Raw genomic sequence first — 21,060 nt, 5'->3', positions numbered from 1 at the left:
ATAATCCGGTACCCGTTTATACTCTCGTCCCTAAGTCGTGGCCGTCAATGGTCACATTCAAATTCTATCTTTCTTAACTTGAAGATGGCCTAGGAAGGACGAAACGTTGTTCTCGCTTATCAACAAAAGTGTTAATACCCATACCAACCGTTCTGAGATACATTTTTAGCTTCCACTTTGTTACCACAAATTTCCACCCAATTAAAAACAGTTCCAACATGTATGGGATTTTGTCAGTTTTACAGCTAGTCTGTTTGTGGATCATTCATTCCGATTCAGTCTCGCTTAAGTTTCTTTTGAATAAAAAGGTTTACGATGATCGCTTAATTCAGAGATATTTTGTGTTTAAGTAAAATAATTTCAACAGATAGACATTAACTATTGTAGTTTAAACCCTGTTTCAGAAAAAAAACAACAATACGTAAACCAGTACGTCTGTCTTGTGTGTATTTGTTTAGAAGCTGCTAGAGGGCTATATACGCTATGCGTCTCTAATTTTGAAGTGATAATCTAGAGAGTGTCTGCGTGTGTTTTTTTATAGCGAAGCCACATCGAGCTATCTACTGAGCTGGCCGAGGGGAATCGAACCCCTGTAAACTAGAGAGAAGACAGCTTGTTAGTAAACAAAACCTACTTCCAGACTCTTGGGCTACTCTGATCGATAAGTGGGACTGAATATCACGTTCTAACGTCTCCAATGGCTCAAAGGGTGAGAGTGTTCGATGATGGAATTTAAACCCGTGATTCGCATATTGCGAGTCGAGCGCCCTAACCGCCAGGTCATACCACACCGATGCCAAAAGAAAATATTGTAGATCTGGCATGGCTGGGTGGTTGAGGCGCTTGACTCGTAATCTGAGGGTCGCGGGCTCGAATCCTCGTCACATCAAACATGCCCTTTAGCCGTGGGGACGTTATAAAGTGACAATCAATCCCACTATTCGTCGGTAGAAGAGTAACCCAAGAATTGGCAGTCGGTGGTAATGACTAGCTGCTTTCCCTCTAGTCTTACAGTGCTGAATTAGAGACTGTAGCTTTGCGCGAAATTCAAAAACAAACGAAAATGTTGTCCACTTCCACAAACAACTGGTATCTTTGCTTCTAACGAAAGACTTGTGTTACGGCTCAAAACAGTGGGAAAGTGTAGCCCATGCCCTTGTTTCTCAACTGTATTTTATTTTCGTTTAGGATTTTTTTTCTCCAAACTAACACTTCTCAATTTCCTTCTGAATAACTAAAATATTTTTTAAAAGTTAAAGATTTTTATTATCCTGTAAAGTTTATTTGTAAAGCTCTAAAAGCTTAATGAATATTAATATATAACATTTAGGGTTACTTATGCACCAAAACACGACCAGGATTGTGAGTATTATTACTTTAGCATCTTGTTCAATAATATTAAAATGGTGTTTCTACAACAGTGCCCTACTGGAACAATGGTAAAGTTTGGGAATTAAAACGCAAAAAGCACCGATTCGATTCTCCTTGATGGAAACAGCAGATAACCTGATGTGGCATTGCTATAAGGAAAATAGTTTCTAGAACTAACCTCATCTTTCGGAGATTTATGGAATACAATTTTTCAATGTTAATGAATAAGTCCAGTAACAAGATGCTTATGTAACGTATGCCGGGCCAGGAATGTCCTATGGTTAGTGTTTCAGAGCGTAAAATACAAAGGTTTGCGTCCCGTTGCCACAAAGTCGCGCTCTATAATTTGAAATCAGGGTGTGCCATAAGAGTGAACGATCAAATCTTACCATTCTGTCAGATAATATTCGCCTTAAGATTGGCGGTTAATACTACGGGCTGTCTGCCTACACTGTAGCCTCTCAATTAAAAATTACGTAGCTAAATTATGTAGTTAAACACGAATATTCAAAACATAATAAATATCCTACCAAAATGTTTCCAGGTTCATTTCATTATTATTTATCTGTTGTTTTTTTCACTGATTTATTTTATCTAGACGTTTATATTTTTCTTTTTATCACGAGCTACAAAAAGTATGTCTTTGTTCTTTATTAGCTAAACACACAATAGGCTATCTGAAATCTGTCACCTGTAGGAGTTGAATCTCCGATTTTAACATTGTAAATCCATACGCTCACCGTTGACCTATTGAGAAGCATTTAACAAATGGTATTGCAAGATAACGGAATAATTATTATTTGCTTTGGTTTCGGATATTAGAACAAATTTACACAAGCGCCATCTACACTAACTGTCTCTAACTATAAATTGGTGTATTAGAGGTAAGGTAGTTAGTCTATGGCAAGCACTGCCAACTCGCGGGTTACTCCTCTTTAACCAAATAGTGTGATTTTATCATTACTCCTGTAACGAATCAACGCCCATAAAGTGTGGAGTACAATTCAGCAGCAGCGGGACACAAATCATATACACTTGGCTTCAGATCCTGACCATACTCAGTTCACTTACAAATGAAACAATTACTTAATCATTAATATCGAAGTTCCTGAATCCATTCCATCATTTAGATAAACAATGGAAGTTCCTTGTTTTCATTTTATGGTTAATTGAATTTTCTTACGACGTAGACATTTTGTTAAGTTACTAATAGTGACAATCTTTTACGTCATCGTCGGGATTATTTTGATGTTTTTGTGTCTTACTCGTCTTGTTCGTTTCTTCGCTAAGATCTTTGAGTTAATCTTCAGTCATTTTTTGTGTGTCCGATGTTGGCGACGACTCCAGTTCAATCGAATTCGAGGATCAGTTAGTGCGTTGCTACATACACGGTTACCAAATAAACATGACGTCACTGAAGGAAACGTAGAACAATCAACTAATGGTCAATATCTGAATGTTCGAGACGGAAAACAGGTGATTGATTACTTGCTGATGTTCTAGAGCATGACATTTGTGCAAGGGAAGACCAGAACTCTATAAGTTATTAGTCTACAGTCAACGACCATAATGATAATAATGACTGTCAACAGTCAGTTGTAACTAACCAAGCAATCATGGCAGAGTGCAATGACAGTTCCAAGGAAACCAATGCCCCACCACGTGAAGTCTTTCTCCATCCTTTACCAACTACACCAACCAAAATTTTGCTGATCATGTTTGTTTTTTAAACAAAAAAAGCAACGTCACCCAAAAGCCACAAGAGGGAATTGCTATCTATGTAGTGATGCTTTTATTCACTGCTTACGTCCTCGTTTTCTGTCAGAGAATATTGGACTTTCCTGAACGAGGCCTGCTTTTGTATATATCGCTGAGTACTACTGGCTTCGGTAACCTCGTTCCGGGATCATATAGATTTAGTACACAGGCCCAGTCTTGTCCAGCAAGGCTAATCACCTGTTGTTTCTACTTAGTACTAGGGTTAGCCGCAATTTTGATGACTTACAACTTAGTACAAGAAGCAATGTTGAGGTGTACGACTATCGTCCGAAACCTTGAAATCTCACCTCAAAATGACAGTAGTTAGGGGAGTTTTCGTTATCACGTTGTTCTACACTTGACGTACTGTATTGTGTGACAAGTTTTTGTTTGGTTGTTTAACTGCCTTATGATAGCTCTGATGATAATCTGTAATTTATGATTGATGAAATATTTGTTGCTGTACATCTTATAGTCTTAACCGCTCAAGTTACTGCCCATAAATAATAACTAAATAAACAAATCAATATCAGAAGAATTTTTTAATCTTCAAATGTGGGCTTCTAGGAAAATCGCGAAAAAAATATTAAAATAAACAAAAGACGAGAGAACTGAAACACAAAGTTGTACACACACTAAGAGATGGTGAGATGTGGGATAGTGATTTGGTTCCAAGAAACGTTTACTTGACAGGGTACAAGTTCACACCCTTAAACCATATAAGATTAGAGTATTATAGTGACGTTTTATATCTAGTTAATTTAGATACTATTTAAAATATCATTTTAATTACGATAGAATTGTAAGTCAGTTTCTTTGTTTTTGAATTTCGCGCAAAGCTACACGAGGGTTATCCGTGCTAATTGTCCCAATTTAGCAGTATAAGACTAGAGGGAAGACAGCTAGTCATCACTACCTACTGTCAACTCGTGAGTTATTCTTTTGCCAACGAATAGTGGAATTAATTGTCACATTTAACGCTCCCACGGCTAAAAGGGTGATCATGCTTAAGTGTGACGGGGATTCGGATCCGCAAACCTCAGATTACGAGTCGAGTGCCTTAATCACGTGGCCATGCCGGGCCTAAGAGCCTGCTGGAAGGAAATTGAAAAACATCCATATATATTGCGCACAACTGATTTTGAATATAAAAATTAGTTTAAAATAAGGAATCAAATATAACATTATCATTTCATTTATTACAAAGTTAGCCACACCTTGACGCTTTTATCCCATACTGTTTAGTTTTCGAACGTCATAAAATAATTTTGACATTAAGTTCACAGATCTTTCTTGGATGTTAAACGTTATCACACAGAAGTTTCTTCTGTTTATACTATATTACTTGTTGTTTAAAGTTAAGTAAAATATGTACGATACAGAAAAATAAAAACAAAAAAACGTTATTGTTTAAACACTTTTAGAAAGATATTCCCAAAATGTCCTTTCAGACCTGAACTTACAAGGAACACAAACCTTTTTGGTTAATCCATCATGTCTGGTAGGTTTTATTTTACATAAAGCGTAATGGTGTAAACTCCAAAGACGCCAGAATATGAACGGTTAGCAATTGTGAATATTTTGCTCGATATTAGATCACAATAAAACAGATAATGGTTTGATTTAACCTTTCTTTACTGACGCATACTTGCAATATGTGTAATCATAGCTTATTATAGTTTTCCCTTAGTGGAAATCTGTGTTGGGTTTATTTGTTAAGCACACCTGTTGGGTTGACTGTTACATTCCAATAGCTCAACTCAACATGTTCAGTGACTGAATTAGAACCCGTGGTCCATAGATTGCGAGTCGAGCGCCCTGTTCATCAGGCCCCAAATGAGAAGGCTTTGATCATGTGTATTCGTTCTATATTGAAGTTAAAATGTTGTATACTGCTTCTTAATGTTATGAAATAATATCAACACATCAACATCTCAAAAGTCAGGGAATATTTGATGGTATCGTAAGGCTTAGAACCCGACTCGATAGCTCTAAAATCCAAAGCTCTCCCACAGGACCGACCCGCAGGTTTAAGACGATTTTTATAGGTCCGGTAATACCAGAGTTAGTGCAGGTTCCCAAACTACATAGGTGTTTAAACACTGATAATTCTTAGGCTTATATGTGGTTTGGTAAATTCATATTTCAACCAGCCTCACGTTTTTAAAAGCACTTCTGTTTATGAAAGGAGTGGGTAATGTTATTTCCCAAATTTGTTTATTAATTATCCTATTATTTGTTTTTGAATTTCGCGCAAAAACTAGACGATGGCTATCTGCCTAGTCATCCCTAATTTAGTAGTGTAAGGCTAGAGGGAAGGTAACTAGTCGTCACCACCCACCGCCAACTCTTGGGCTACTCTTTTGCCATCAAATAGTGTGACTGACCGTCATATTATAACGCCCCCACGGCTGAAAGGGCGAGCATGTTTAGTTGACAGGGATTCGAACCCGCGACCCTCGGATTACGAGTTGAACGCCTTAACCCACCTGGTCAAGACTAGAGGGAAGGCAGCTAGTTATCACCACCCACCGCCACCGCTTGGACTACTCTTTTACTAACGAACAGTGGGATTGACCATCATATTATAATGCATCCATGGCTAAAAGGGGTGAATATATTTGGTGTGATGGGAATTCGAACCCGCGACCCTCAGATTGCGAGTCGAGCGCTTTAACCACCTGATCAATGTCTGTTGTAAGGAATACCTAATAAAAAATATAAAACGTTGTTTATAATAATTTTAGTTTTGGGTCAAGTCCTTAATTTTATTCACCATAAAATACAATAAAAAGCCTAATCATTAAAAAAAACATTTAATTTTCTAAGTTACATCTTTAGGATGATAAAGTTTCACTAATAGGCCTAACCTCACAAATAAACCAAGTCTCAGAGAAAGTTCACTTTGTTGCTGATTTCATATCACCATTTATCCGTTGCACTGAACTAATTGAGTGACTAACAATAACATTAGGTGATTTCATTGATCAACCCAATAATTCCCCAATCCCAAATAATTCGCATTTCGTGAATGAACAGTTGAACAATAAAAATATCAAGAAACATTTACGTTAAATCATTAAAAAAAGAAAAAAAATGGCTACAGTGCTGATTCTACCTGGATTGTGAAGACTTTTGAACAATCCCAATTGCACAGCGACACATTATTAAATTTGAAACTTCTGTTTATTAGTAGTAAACTAATTTTTGACAATATTATTAAGCCTAAACATTGCAATTGTTAAATGATTACCAAAAAGGGTAAGAAGTTAAAGTAAACAACTCCATTTTTAATCAAGAGCGTAAAATCTGCCTCTTGTTATTTCTGTTCAACTATTCAGTCATCAAATGTTTTTTGATTTCCTTTTTCATGACTTAAGCTGCAAAGAGAAGATGTCCCATCGCTTCATCACCACCACATTCAGTCTTTTCAGTGGAGGGACGTTCTTCAAATAGATTGTTTAAATAATCCACCAGTGGTTAACCACCCTTGGCAATACACTGGAAATTATCTTAATAGAAATATCCTAGACCACCAACAAATGGAAATGGTGTTTCTCAATTTGCCAATCTGAAAATTCCATACCTCGTGAGGCATTACTAAGCTAGTGGGCAGTTGTGTGGGCCCAGGGGCTAATAATTTTTGTGGGCCCCACATGCCATGCAATTTTACATAGAATAAAATTATCAGTGGGCCCTGAGGCTGAGCCCCCTCTAGCCTCTATCTAAATATGCCACCGCTAATGGTTGAAAGGTACTCAACTGAGGAAACAATACATTATAAGCAACATAGTTTGAAAATTACTCTAAATTAGCTGTGCTCAGTACTAGATGTATATTTTAGTTGACTTACGTTACCAGCCTGCTTTACTCAGAAATTAATATTACTACTTCTAGGCCCAGGCAGGCGCTCGGCTCATAATCTGAGGGTTGCGGGTTCGAATCCTTTTCACACCAAACATGCTCGCCCTTTGAGCCGTGGGGGCGTTATAATGTTATGATCAATCCCACTATTCGTAGGTAAAAAGAGTAGCTCAATAATTGGTGGTGATGACTAGTTGTGTTCCCTCTAGTCTTACGCTGCTAAATTAGAAACGGCTACTGCAGATAGCCCTTGTGTAGCTTTGCGCGAAATTAAAAAAAACAACAAACAAACAAAATATTAATATTTCTTTAATAGTTCTTCCAGTTATTTATCTGGAGCTTCAACCTACTCTAGTTCCATCAACAGCGTCTCTTACTTTGTTTTAAGGCAATTCACCTATCCTTTAAAGTCTAAACTAGTAGATCTCAAACTCCGTTATTCTTAGGGTACCTTGAAGCTTCAGGCCTCCATTAACCTATAAAAATGTCTTCAAATGTGATTTATCAATTTCAAAAAATAATTACTAACGAACTTATGATATTTATGAAATACTTTTTCTATTACTTTGTACGTTTGTAAATTACTGAACTAAAACAACTGGGGATTTGTTTTCTGTGTGTTATATTGGACATTTTAATAACTGAAAAAAAATCAAATATTTTGTACTGGTACGCTGTACAAACTTATTTTTACCTGGCGTTATTATCATTTTAAGAAAAGTACAGTAAACGTTGATTAACGCATCTTAAACTTATGTTATAGGTGCTTAAGTGTGAAAACAACCAATCAGCATTTTCTCGATTCTCGTCACCGATTGACGTGGTGATAGAAAAACACTGCAGTAGTAACAACATCTCCTTTCAACGTACCGTACCACTTAATTTATTTATAATCAAAATTAAGTCAGCATCTTTATCTTCAGCTTATTTTTGGCAGCCCTACCTTGAGATACACTGCTCTAAAATATCTGTAGTTTGTACATGTGCCAATAAATCCATCATTCATGTGGTTTGTTTGTTTGTCAAATTGCTCACAAAGCTACTCGATGGCTAACTGTGCTAGTCATCCCTAATTTAAAATGGCCAGACTAGAGGGAAGGCAGCTAGTGAACACCTCCCACCTTCAACTCTTGAGATACCAACAAAAATGAGATTAGCTGGAAGTGCAAACATGAATCGTGATTGGATACGAACTTGTGACCTGCTGCCCTAGGCACTAGGTTTTTTATATTAAATATCTGGATAAGATACAGATAAATTGACAAGCCCTTCAACATCTTCTACAAGTTTGGTTAAAGTCTTATCTTCCTCCTGAACTTTGGCCACTGATGTCCAACAGTATGGTTACTCAAGGCTCTGTTTCTAAGTCATTGTAACTTAGAAGCAGGACAATATCTGCATCAGATGGTTGTTAACCTTGGAAATTCTAGCATCCATGTACTATTACACATCTTCATAACTATACACCATTTTATTATATGTTACAGTTTACTAAATCCTGTAAATTTTCAATCACGAACAAAACAGTTCGACAGTTGTCTCACACTGTTGTAAAATTTAATTTCTGTATGTCTCGTATTATCATCAAAGTATAGATCATAACTTCTCTACCACCCAAACCCAATTTTGTAATGTTGGCCCCTACATTCATTAGTAGAGAGAACTAGCTCTTAAACCTTGATTTTCACAATGCCAGGCAACATAACATATTTTTATATTTGTAATATTATAGCTAATCATCATTCACATAAACAGTAAGTTTGTTTATTGAGAACACATAAATTACATCACACAATCACAGACATGGGAATGTAAGTTTTTTCATTGCCCCTAATAATGGGGGAAAATGGAGGCTTCCTGGATGGGAATCTTTGAAAAGTAGAATATACCAGTTCCTCCAACACAAGAGAAATAAAGTGAAAAAAAAGTCCCTAGAAATATTCAGACTTCACTGAATATGTTGTATCCCCCACTCCATTCCAACCTACTTGACAAAGATGTTTGTTCTTTTTTTATCTTTATCTTTCACAAGCTTGTTCATAAAATATAAATTTATTTCACTTATTTTAATTCTGTATAATGCTTTTTGAATAAAGATAAATTTTTTTAGCTGATCCATATTAAAGTGGTTTGTAAATAAACTTGCTCTTTTCTTTACAGTAAGAACTCTAGAAACAGCAGAGAACGTGTAAATATTTTATTGAAAACATCAGGTAAAAAGAACACATATGATGAAGTCTTGAAAATCAAGTCCTTCTCTTACTAAAAACACACCAATAAACACATTTACCATATAACCCTATCTGGGTTCTATTTCACAGTACTAATTGGCAATAGTGCTTTGTGAAAGGCAGATAAAGACGAATCAGTGATAATAAAGAATGACAATAAAGCCATTATTAGTTACATTTAACTAGGTTTTCAATTGTAGTACAATTTTCCACTTCTGACCAAACAACAATCCAAAAGAAATTAAAAATTATATTTCTTCTACATTGCATTTTCTCTCCATTATCATATTTTTAATTGCAAGTCTGAATATTCCAAAGTGCATGTATAATTTATATATATTACAAACTTGTACATAAGATATGAAGCGATATCAAACATCACCAAAGAACAACTATCAACAAATACAAAGATAATTTACTAACAACAAAGCTGACAAGTAAAAAGACCACTCCCCCTTTACCTTATTGAAAGTTCAGATTTTATTGGTTCATATATAAAACAATGCTATGACAATGAATGATTTAAAAATCATTGTTGGAGTGGCATAATTGTTTGTATTAAACTAATGTTAATATAATATTGGCACAGTATAAATGGACTTCCAGTGGAGTAAAGTGAAATGCTTTCTTCAGTTTGAGTAAATTATATCTAAAAACAAACTACCAAGCTGAGAACTACAGAAATGAAAAAATGGTGGTTGTCTCACAACAAACTACAGTTATTGTTGCTTACACCATAAAACAGAATAGTTAAGAATTACAATGAACAAACTATTAAAGTGGGGGTTCTGAACCAGTACAATTTAATAACCAAACATTTCTTATCTACATCATGTACACACACATCAAATAGCACCTTACGCAGAAAACTGATTGAGAATACCTGATTGAGGTGCATGTTTGTGTGACAAGGTCCCACAAATATAGGTATAAACATCAAGCTTTCTTCATAAGAGTTGTAAGCTTTAAAGACAAAGATTTACCATTTAAGAAATGTTGCAGGGTGGATGATTAAAGGTGGCTTCCAAAGAACAGTTTCTTTGCTTTTCTCTTCTTTGGGAGTCCAAACATTGGTAAGTTTTTGCAAATGCACTGGATGATGAACAATAAGTGAATGAATTAGCAGGAATATATGTACATGCAACAAGACCTTGTGGGCAATTGGAGTAAGTGGTGAGAAATGTCCTAGACCACACGGATCCCATATGGGTTAATACAGTCTGTAGCTGCCTGCTTAGACCTACAGTTATTAACCTACTGTGAAGACTATAACACATCAAAACAAAAGGAAAGGTTCTTGCTACTCGCTATAAACATGTCTGTACGACACTTATTGAGTAACAGAGTTTTATATGAGATCAGTTTTACTTATGTGCGTGACCTGGACTTATGGCAGTGCTTATATGGAAAAAAAATCACTTCAACTTAAAGAATTGGTTCCAATCACTCACACATTAAGTTCTTGAAATGTTTTGTGGAATTCAAGTTGCAGAAGTTTCACAGATTCTTAGTACTTAGGATGTGGAAATACAAAGTTATTTAATAACATATAAATTACAGCTGAGTTCTACAACTATGTATTCTCATACATTTCCATTTTGATAGAATACATAGCTTGTCAGCTTCTGTGTACAGGCCTGAGTTTTAACGTTTGGAGTAACAGTTTTCAATTATTTTGTTATTATCTTGAATTAGAAAAGCAGTAACATTATACAATAATTTAAACTGACCAAGTATGTACCACAACATAAAATGTTCTTCTGCATGTCTTTATGACAACCAAGAGGTATCCAGAGCTCCTCCCAGCTTCTTAAAAGACAGCTATTTCAACCAATGTACAGAAAACATCCTCCATCATATATTACTTGTACTACATATGAATATACTGTATATCAAACACAAACAAAACTATCATGAGGTATTTGATTATATTCATTTAATATTTCAAAATAAGGAACATATAAAGGACCTCTCCAAAGTTTCTGTTGAAATACATAATATGTTACAATGCTTGTAAAAAAAAACATCCAAACCAACCATGGACCAGCTGAAGAGTTCTCAAAAGTTAACATATTGTTGTCTTTCCAAAACAAATTAAGCCTAGTACCTGAAAGGACAGATTTCTTAGCCTGCCATTGAACTAAATGAGGTAAGTCTCTCTCTCTTTATTGTTACTCTACCAAGAAAAGATTAACTAGACAGGTATCTTACTTCTTATTCTAACATGAAGAGATCTCTTACTAGTTATTTAGCAAAATACAGACCAACTATAATAGGTTTCTTACTAGTTATTTAGCCAAACCTAGCCCAGCTATAAAAGATCTCTTACTGATTACTCAACCAAAATGATGTTAACAAAAAATGTCACTTGGATGCTACTCAAATAAGGAAGGGTTAGCCAGATAAGGTATTCTAGTTACTTGACCAAGATGAGTCTAACTATTCAGTTAATGACAAGATATTATTAATATTTCAGTGGAGTGTAAACGACCAGATTTATTCTTTGGATTTTGTTCGGGGTAGACAAACACCAACTTGAAATGGGACAGTGTTGAAACACTTGTTTGTTAAGAAATTAAACTTGCTAATGCCACAAAACATGCTAAACATAGTAATGTGTCAAGAAGAGAAATACACAAAAATGGATTAGTCATATTTTTTTATCCCAAATATCAATACAAAATGAGCAGGAAAATGGCAAACTAATGTATTTCTCATAGAGCAATAATTTAATCTAATCTCCAGTGAATTTAGAAAGTTCTGTCAAAATTTTCTGTTAAAGCTGTAGATGACAAAAATTTATTTATTTTCACTCTAAACGTTTTGATGCAGTTAACTATAACTCCAGTGTCAACACTGCTTCATTTCTGTTAAACACTGAACAAAAAGTACCAACCACACAAAAGTGTTATCACATCTAGGATAGAAAAAATATAATTACAAGTCCATTACTGAATAAAAATGATTATGAAAATGAAACTGTACACAAACCAAATGTTCATGATGATGACAAGGTGGGTGGGGAGAGAAGAAATTAAATTCATCAAGACATGCCATAAACCCTGTACCAATAAGCATTACCACATGCATAAGAACTAAAATGACACATGAATTCATCCCACACCTTAACACTGTGTGGTAGCTGAAATCAAGACCAACAAAAAAATCTGCTTTTGTTGAGATAAATATTACTAAGCTAACACTAACAAGATTTCATTTTAGATACTGCAACTAGCTTTATTCACTTACTGCAATTCAGAAAAGAAAACATTAAATAACGAGGATGTAAAACAGCAACTGAAAGATTTCATCTTCAAACTATACCAGTTGGCTGAAGCTTGATAAATTATCCAAAATAAATTTTAACCCATAACCCTCTTTTAAACACTAATCTGTATCACACTAAATTTCTCTACAGCTATTGTGGAAATATTTTTAAGGAACTGAAGTGCCAGTCATTTCTCGTAATTATATAAATTTTGTTTCTTCTAACACCAATACACTTCAAATTTTTAATAAGCTTTTAGAACAATGTTCAGTTCAAATTTAGAACTCTAACAGCCTCCAGACATATCACCAACTCAACTTCCATTAATCTGGTTTGACACAAACAAACTTTTAGTAATGTCTTGTCTGTACAGCAGATCATATCTAGACACTTTTTATTCCCCAAAACAAGAAAATTATTAGTCTCCATAAAAACACTAAATTAATGTTTCGTTTATTAAATGATTATTTATCCTTTTTTTTCTTGTACCAAAAAGACAAATCATGTATTTTTTTCTTTATATACACATAAATCACATGAACTCAACAGCTACAAAATGAAATCAAAAAGTGAAGATTATGTTGTAAGAATAACACCCTCTTAAAACTGTAGGAAGTGGAAAACACTTAAAACATAATTATAATGATTCATTATCCAATTAATCAATCTGAATATTTTTTCTTTTACCAAATCACTGTTTATGTAAGTAACAAAATGTTTTTTTCTCCTGTGAGACAAATACCAAATCACTGTTTATGTAAATAACAAAATGTTTTTGCTTTCTCCTGTGAGACAAATACCAAATCACTGTTTATGTAAGTAACAAAATGTTTTTGTTTTCTCCTGTGAGACAAATACCAATCACTGTTTATGTAAATAACAAAATGTTGTTGTTTTCTCCTGTGAGACAAATACCAAACCACTGTTTATGTAAATAACAAAATGTTTTTGTTTTCTCGTGTGAGACAAATACCAAATCACTGTTTATGTAAGTAACAAAATGTTTTTGTTTTCTCATGTGAGACAAATACCAAACCACTGTTTATGTAAATAACAAAATGTTTTTGTTTTCTCGTGTGAGACAAATACCAAATCACTGTTTATGTAAATAACAAAATGCTTTTGTTTTCTTGTGTGAGACAAATATATCTTACACTTATTTACATATCAACCAATTTTTCTTTCTTGTCTTCAATTCTTATCACTTTTAAAATTAGCTGTAGGTCCTGGTCTTCCTTACACAGTGGGAAACGGCTAAAATAAACTGGTCCTCCCTGATATGTGGCTGTAGTTACAGGTTCACTGTCATTGGTGGTGATATCTAGATTACAAAGGCACCTAAACTGTTGGGTCCATAAATGGCAGTACACAATTCATATTTACATATCAAAATTAAAAACAAAGTGGTTTAGTTGAATGTTTGAAGGGGATGTTGGACACTATTAGGAATGATTTTTCATTGCATACATCTTGGAAAGGAGGGGCTCTTCTTGGAGGTTTGACCACACAGGAACGGATTGAAGATCCTGACTCATTCCCATTGGTGAGGTGATGGTGGGAGTTCCAACGGGTGAGCAACCGTGGAGCTGCAACATCCATCAGAAGTGGTTGATAAGTCAGGTCTATCTTACAGGGTCATAGCCAACTAGCAGTATATGAGGAAACTTGCAGATGTTGCTATTAGTGATTATAGTGACCCAAGCTTGGCCTACGTTTTCTACATTGTTTGTAAGTTGTTGTTTTTTCCAATTTAGAAATATAGTCTAATCAATAGAAGAGGTGATCCAAACATTTCATTTCATGTTGTTAGAATTTAATGTACATTTTCCCCTATATCCAACTTTCATGTTAAATTATGTTATTTTCTGTTAAATATGTTTACACCAACATTTAACATTGTGTGTTAATACGTATAGTATGTGACTAAACTTATTAAATATTTAGTAACTTAATAAACAAAGCTTGATGTACTGCATGTCTTAAAATCAAATGTTTGTATTCCGTAAAATAAACAAAATCATCTATTAATTTAAGTAATTAGCTCATTAACTAAACGTGTTATTTTCTGATTACCATAACCTGTTTTCCTTTTAACAATATTTTATCAACTAACTAGTTACCTAATTATATACAACATGGTTAATGTTTTATTTAGCCTATAACATCAAACTATCATTGAAAGAACTTGAACATGAAGAATATTTTCAGTGGAATTTCAAGTAAACAATTCATACCTGATAAAAACGTCCTATCATCTACAAACCCTTCAGAATAAAAACATTTATTGCATCTTGTTCCAAAAAATTAAGATGTAATAAAGAAATGTGATTTTTTTAAAACAGTTCCAATTATTCTATGTTTCATGGGTTAGAAAATTTTTAAAAGTTAGTTTTGTAGTTTTCTTTAATTACAATCAACTATAAGAAGTGTCATTGTTTTTACTTACCTAGCAAAACTCTTAAACGCTGCCGAGTGTGGGTTTATACAGACAGGCACACGACAAGAGCTGGCAAACCTCTCCAGAATAAACTTGTGTAGTCGTTCTGCAACAGTGAAATGTGAATAGTTAAACAGAGTTCCCCACTTAGTTTTCTACCACTTCTTGATGGTGTTGTTCACTAGTTTAAAAGTAATGTTTACAAAATTCTTCATCATTTCCTTCTGGTAAATTATTAAAACATTCATCTGCCTTTCTTTACAGAATTAAAATTTAAACTAAGACTGTTACTGAACTTTGTTGGTAAGAATAACAGTTTTCATTAGCACTTAATGCTTCTTTAACAAACAGTTGTTAGGAACTAGAATTACAATTAATTTATTTAAATTTAGGGACATTTTACTTGTTACAAATATACTTTGACATGTGTGTTCATTTCCACACAGGAATATGAAAAACAAGTCGCTAACTATTCCCTAATCACTAACTATTAGTCACACTTAGAATAACAATTAACACCTAAGACAACACATTTTACCTTTAACTTGACAAACTAAACTCAGATCTTCATAACAATTAACACCTTAATACAACACATTTTACCTTTAACTTGACGAACCGAGCTCAGATCTTTTTCAAAGTAGTCATCAAAAGGGTGGAGTATCACTGGCTCAAAATCTGAAACAAACTGTCGACCCAAAGCAGTTGTGTGACAACAATTACACATGCAAGAGTGGTAGCGCAGACGACCTTCGTCCAGGTATGGATGGGACAGAGCATCAGCACAAGATATTCGATTGTCCTGAAATACATATTCACTCTTAGGAATGAGATTTAATTCCTTATTTGCTAAACAAACGTCTTTTTAGAAATATTTTCCACCTTAATTTCAACCTTTTTTAGTATAAATCTTGTCAATTACAACAATTTGGACACAATTGTTTAGCGTTTAAGAAAACAACACGCATTACAGAAACAACAACATGACAAGTAGAAAGGAACATCAACAAGCTGTATAAATAAATAAAACTTTTAATACACAGAAGAAATACATTATAAAAGAAAGATTCTTTAGTGTGAATTACATTACAAAACAAGTAACTTAAAAACTATTTCATATGGAAGAGAACGAATGGGCATCTAAAGACCCATGCAGAGCATACCGGATTGAATTTCAGCATCTGACACAGTAAATGAATAGCTTCATGAGTAGCTTGTGGAGACAATGTATAAAGTGTCGAGAGAGAAGGTGGTTTGTGAGGCTTTCGAATCATGTGGGAACGAGCCCCTTCACAAGCATGCTTCATGTCCTCCAAAACTGGGGTTCCTAACAGATCTGTAATGAGGTCCAACTGGAAAGAGATACAAAGGCAAAATATTTACAAGTATTATAGAAAACATATGGATTTCTTCTTTCATGAAAGATATGTACCATTATAACAATATTGTAGTTTTGTGCAATAGCATACAAGATAATATTTAATTACTATTCTACTGGCTTGAACTGTTTTTGATGGGTTTAGCAGTTTCATGTTAAGTTCCTTTCAAAACAACAAACAAAACCAACTATCTTTTTATCATCAAAATTCTGAAACAAGTTCATTGGAGGGTACAGGATTTTTAGAGGACAAAGGTAAAATTTAAGTTCCCCCTTTTTAAGGCCCAGGGACAAATTCTCCTGGTAAATTTTAATTTTCTTACACTTTACATTTGACATTTTTTTAACTTACAAAATACATTGTACTTAGTTCCATCCCAAATGACATCCATAATACAAAAAACCAAAATCAAAACTGTGTTAACACACACACACACACATATATATATAGTCATGTGAAAAACTTAGGACACCCTATGAAACCCTGTGTATTTTTGTAAAAACTGTGGATAAATGGATATTTAATCTCAATTGTAACAATACTGAGAGATTAAAGTAATATCACTCAACAATTAAAAGTGAAGAAAAGTCTTTTCAAGATCTTCTGTAAAATGTAATTCTACAAAAATGTATATTCTGAGGAAAAAGTTAGGACACCCACACATTTATACCCACTTAAAATGGCTCAAGTCACACACAGGTGTAACGCACCAGGTACACGTGATTAGAAGATTGTTACTCAGCATTGTGAATGAGACTTGCCCTATTTAAACCTCAGACATTTAGTTTGGTGGGCTCCTGACTGTTGAAGTGTGAGTGAGGACCATGATGAGAGCAAAAGAGCTGTCCGAGGCCTTCAGAAAGAAAATTGTACAGCTTATGAGTCTGGTAAGGGATTTAAAAAGATCCCAAAAGATTTTGAAATCAGCCATTCCACTGTCCGGAAAATAGTCAATAAGTGGAGGATTTTCAAAACAACTGCCAACATGCCCTGGTCTGGTCATCCAAAGGAAGTTTAACCAGAGATAAGACTGCAAGATGCTAAAAGAGGTCTCCAAACACCCTAACGTGTCATCACGGGACCTACAGCAGGCTCTGGCTACTGTTGATGTGAAAGTGCATGCCTCTACAATCAGAAAGAGACTGCACGTGTGTAACTTGCATGGGAGGTGTGCAAGGAGGAAACCTTTGCTCTCTAAGAGAAACATCAAGGCCAGACTGACATTTGCCAGAGAGAATGTGGACAAAGACCAGAACTTCTGGAATAATGTTCTTTGGACATATGAGTTCAAAACTGAATTATCTGGACACCAGAACAGAGGACATGTTTGGCATAAACCAAATACAGCATTCCAGGAAAAGAACCTCATACCAACTCTGAAGCATGGAGGTGGAAGTGTCATGGTTTGGGGCTGCTTTGCTACAGCAGGATCTGGACAGCTCACAATCATAGAATCCACCACGAATTCTACTGTGTATCAGAGGGTGCTTGAGGAACATACGAGTCCATCTGTAAGAAAATTAAAGCTGAAGCAGAACTGGACTCTGCAACACGACAATGACCCAAAATATACCAGTAAATCCACCAAGGATTGGCTGAAAACTAAGAAATGGAGAGTCCTGGAATGGCCGAGTCAAAGCCCAAATCTTAAACCCATTGAGATGCTGTGGGGTGACTTGAAATTGGTTGTACATGCAAGAAACCCCTCAAACATCTCACAGCTGACAGAATTCTGCATTGAGGAGTGAGGCAAACTTTCTTCAGACTGATGTCAGAGACTGGTAGATGGCTACAAGAAGCGTCTCACTGCAGTTATTTCAGCCAAAGGGGGTAACACTAGCTATTAGGGGGTAGGGTGTCCTAACTTTTTCCTCAGTTAGAATATGCATTTTTGTAGAATTATATTTACAGAAAATCTTGAAAAGTCTTTTCTTCAGTTTTAATTGTTTAGTTATATTCCTATAATCTCTCAGTATTGTTAAAATTGAGATTAAATATCTATACATCCAAAAATATTGCAAAATACACAGGCTTTCATAGGGTGTCCTAATTTGTTCACATGAATGTGTGTGTGTGTATATATATATCACTATAAAATGTACACTGATACCTTCTGCACAGACATAAATACTGTATAGACATATTTTAATAGTTAAATATAAATACACTGGAAAAATGAAACATTGGACTCACCAGTGCTGTTATCTTGTAAATATTTTGAAACTATTAATCCAAAGTATTACCTAAAGTTTGTGTAGCTATTATTCAAACCAACGGAGATAATTGATTATCGTGTGGTACAAAAGTTATGAGACAATGCACATGAATTGTTACTTCTCAACAGTTAGGATGTAACTATTACCTGTTGGATTGGTGTTTGAGCCTGAAACAAAATACGCCGAGCTAGCAATTCAGCAAAAATACATCCCACTGACCAAATGTCAACTGCTGATGTATAGTGTCTCGCACCCATAAGTAGTTCAGGAGCACGATAATACTGTGTCACCACTTCTTGTGTCATATGCCGACTTTCATCAGGTTCTTCCACTCTGGCCAAACCAAAGTCACAGATCTGTAGAGAAAATATTTTTCAAAGTGCCAGTACTTTTTCTGCTTGTTCAATAAACTAGGAGGAATTAAGGTAGTAATATTCATTCATTTAGATGCAGACATCAATTGGCCCATAACTGTTACATGATATATATTATCATATTATTACACACACACACGTAACTTTTATATTATAATAACAGTCAGTTTTTGTCTGTCCTGAAAATATGTGTGCATTTTATTTCAATAGATATTAACAAAATACAGATATAAATGTATTTTAGAAAACATTTTGTACAATAACATATTAAAAGCTTATCAAAGCTTTTTTAAAAAGTCAAATGTTTTTCTTTCCATGACAGTAACAAGTTTTTTTTGTTTTGTTTTTTTCTCATTCTCTCCTGAAATATTATCAAAACATCAAATCCATTACCACCAATAACATAATCTGTATAGTATTATTTTCCTACAGTGGGTAACTAGTTCTTCACATATAAAGCATACTTAAACTTTAGGCCTGACTGTCAATTGTTAAGCACTTATATGAAGATAAATGGAAATGTATAGCACTAATAAACTAGTACATTTTTAAAATTATGGTATCAAGAAGTGTAAAAATCAACTGTCTTCATGTATTTCATGTAAATTAATTGTGTGAGTATGTATGTAAATCATTTGTATATCACCAGAAACCTGTAAATAATTTTTTCACCCAATGTGTTAGTTGCAGAACATCAAAAAATGAAGTTGTGGCAGTGATTGTTAATGCTAACTACTGTAGATTGTATAGAAGATAAGTACGAAGTGTATTAAAACTTTAAGCCTAATCATTGTGCCTGTTAGAATTTGTAATGAGATATAATGGTGTTGCTTTGTTTATATATTATGAAAAGGAAAAATGAATATGCTTTTCCTGTTTGTTTATGTTACTAAGGCAATTGTCTTTAATTTTAATACTGTAACTGCCCCAGTTTTGCAACTGCATAAATGTAAAAGTACCACTATACAATCATGCAATAAAAATATTAGGTTTCCATGTGAGCTAACACGCAGAACACTTGAACTCACTAACACATACTGTTCCTTTAATTAGATGAATGATCATCTTAGGAATACCATTAATATCAGTCGATAAAAATAAGACTGGTTATAATCTTAAAAATACTTAAAATTGACCAAAAGCAATATTAATAGCATCTTCAAAATACATTTCAAAATGCTCAAAACAATACTAATTAACCACCTTAAGAACTGCTTTAAAACTAAACTAAAACAATATAAATATCATCCTGAGTACACACTTAAAAGTGATTAAAAACATTTATATATATATATACACCACCTTGAGAACACAGTTACTGTTGACTAACAAGTTTCCAGGTTTTATGTCTCGATGTAATATATGAGCAGAATGGAGGTACTTGAGCCCTGCAGAGAATTCATACAAAAAAAAAAATGTTACCACATAAATAATCACAGTTACCACCATCAAAATACATGTGTAAAAACAAGAAAAAAAATTCAAATTTTAAAATCATGGTAGAAAAAATACTTATTGTCAATAATTTCTCTGACAACAATATTTGACAAACTTGATTGAATACTCAAGTAATTCAAACAGTTTTAGATTCATAAATAAATGTATTTTTTATTCATTTATCATACTTTTCAGTGAATCCTTTAATGAATATGTATCATTGCACACAATTTAATAATTAAAAACCTTAAAACTCACATATTCCCTAACAGTCAACTTATGAAATTTAGTTCTTGATATTCTTGCCTTTCTGCTTGAATCTGTTTCATCCTTTGAATAATAACTAAACTAATATTCTTTTCCTTCCTCCAGCCATCTTCTTTTAAATCATTCATGATATTAAAAAAACATGCAGGTTCAAGAAGTCTTGATAGAAATGAAATAAAAGCCTTATAACCCAAGCACTTTCAAAAGCCCTCGAGTTATAGGGTTTTTATTTCATTTATTTTAAATCATAAAATGGTTTACATATAACTGCAGGAGAAAGTGGTAAGTAGTACAACCAAGTCATATTCTTATCCTCTGTTGGATGAGGTGATACATATAAATCTTATATAAAAGTTTTGTATCTTATAGAACCAGAATATTTTATTTATTACTGTTGTTTACAAAAATAAAAAAATTCAGAATATTCCATTCTAAAACCAAATTTGTAAACATTGTTT

General features: G+C 34.0%; 1 pseudogene across 1 annotated transcript in view; it reads right to left on the bottom strand.

Moving 5' to 3' along the window:
- Window positions 1-9,175: 9,175 nt before the first annotated feature.
- Window positions 9,176-21,060, bottom strand: part of LOC143244157 (serine/threonine-protein kinase NLK-like) — a 42,255-nt pseudogene continuing 30,370 nt past the window's right edge. Inside the window, exons 5-10 of the transcript XR_013024927.1 lie at window positions 20,201-20,286; window positions 18,671-18,880; window positions 16,093-16,281; window positions 15,533-15,731; window positions 14,939-15,035; window positions 9,176-14,078 (exon numbers count right to left, since the gene is read on the bottom strand). The product of XR_013024927.1 is annotated as a serine/threonine-protein kinase NLK-like (transcript). The remainder of the gene's footprint in view (window positions 14,079-14,938; window positions 15,036-15,532; window positions 15,732-16,092; window positions 16,282-18,670; window positions 18,881-20,200; window positions 20,287-21,060) is intronic.

The sequence above is a fragment of the Tachypleus tridentatus genome, chromosome 2 (assembly GCF_004210375.1).
Source record: "Tachypleus tridentatus isolate NWPU-2018 chromosome 2, ASM421037v1, whole genome shotgun sequence".
NCBI lineage: Eukaryota > Metazoa > Arthropoda > Merostomata > Xiphosura > Limulidae > Tachypleus > Tachypleus tridentatus.
The sequence above is the reverse complement of the archived record's forward strand: the minus strand, read 5'-3'. Positions and strand labels throughout refer to the sequence as shown.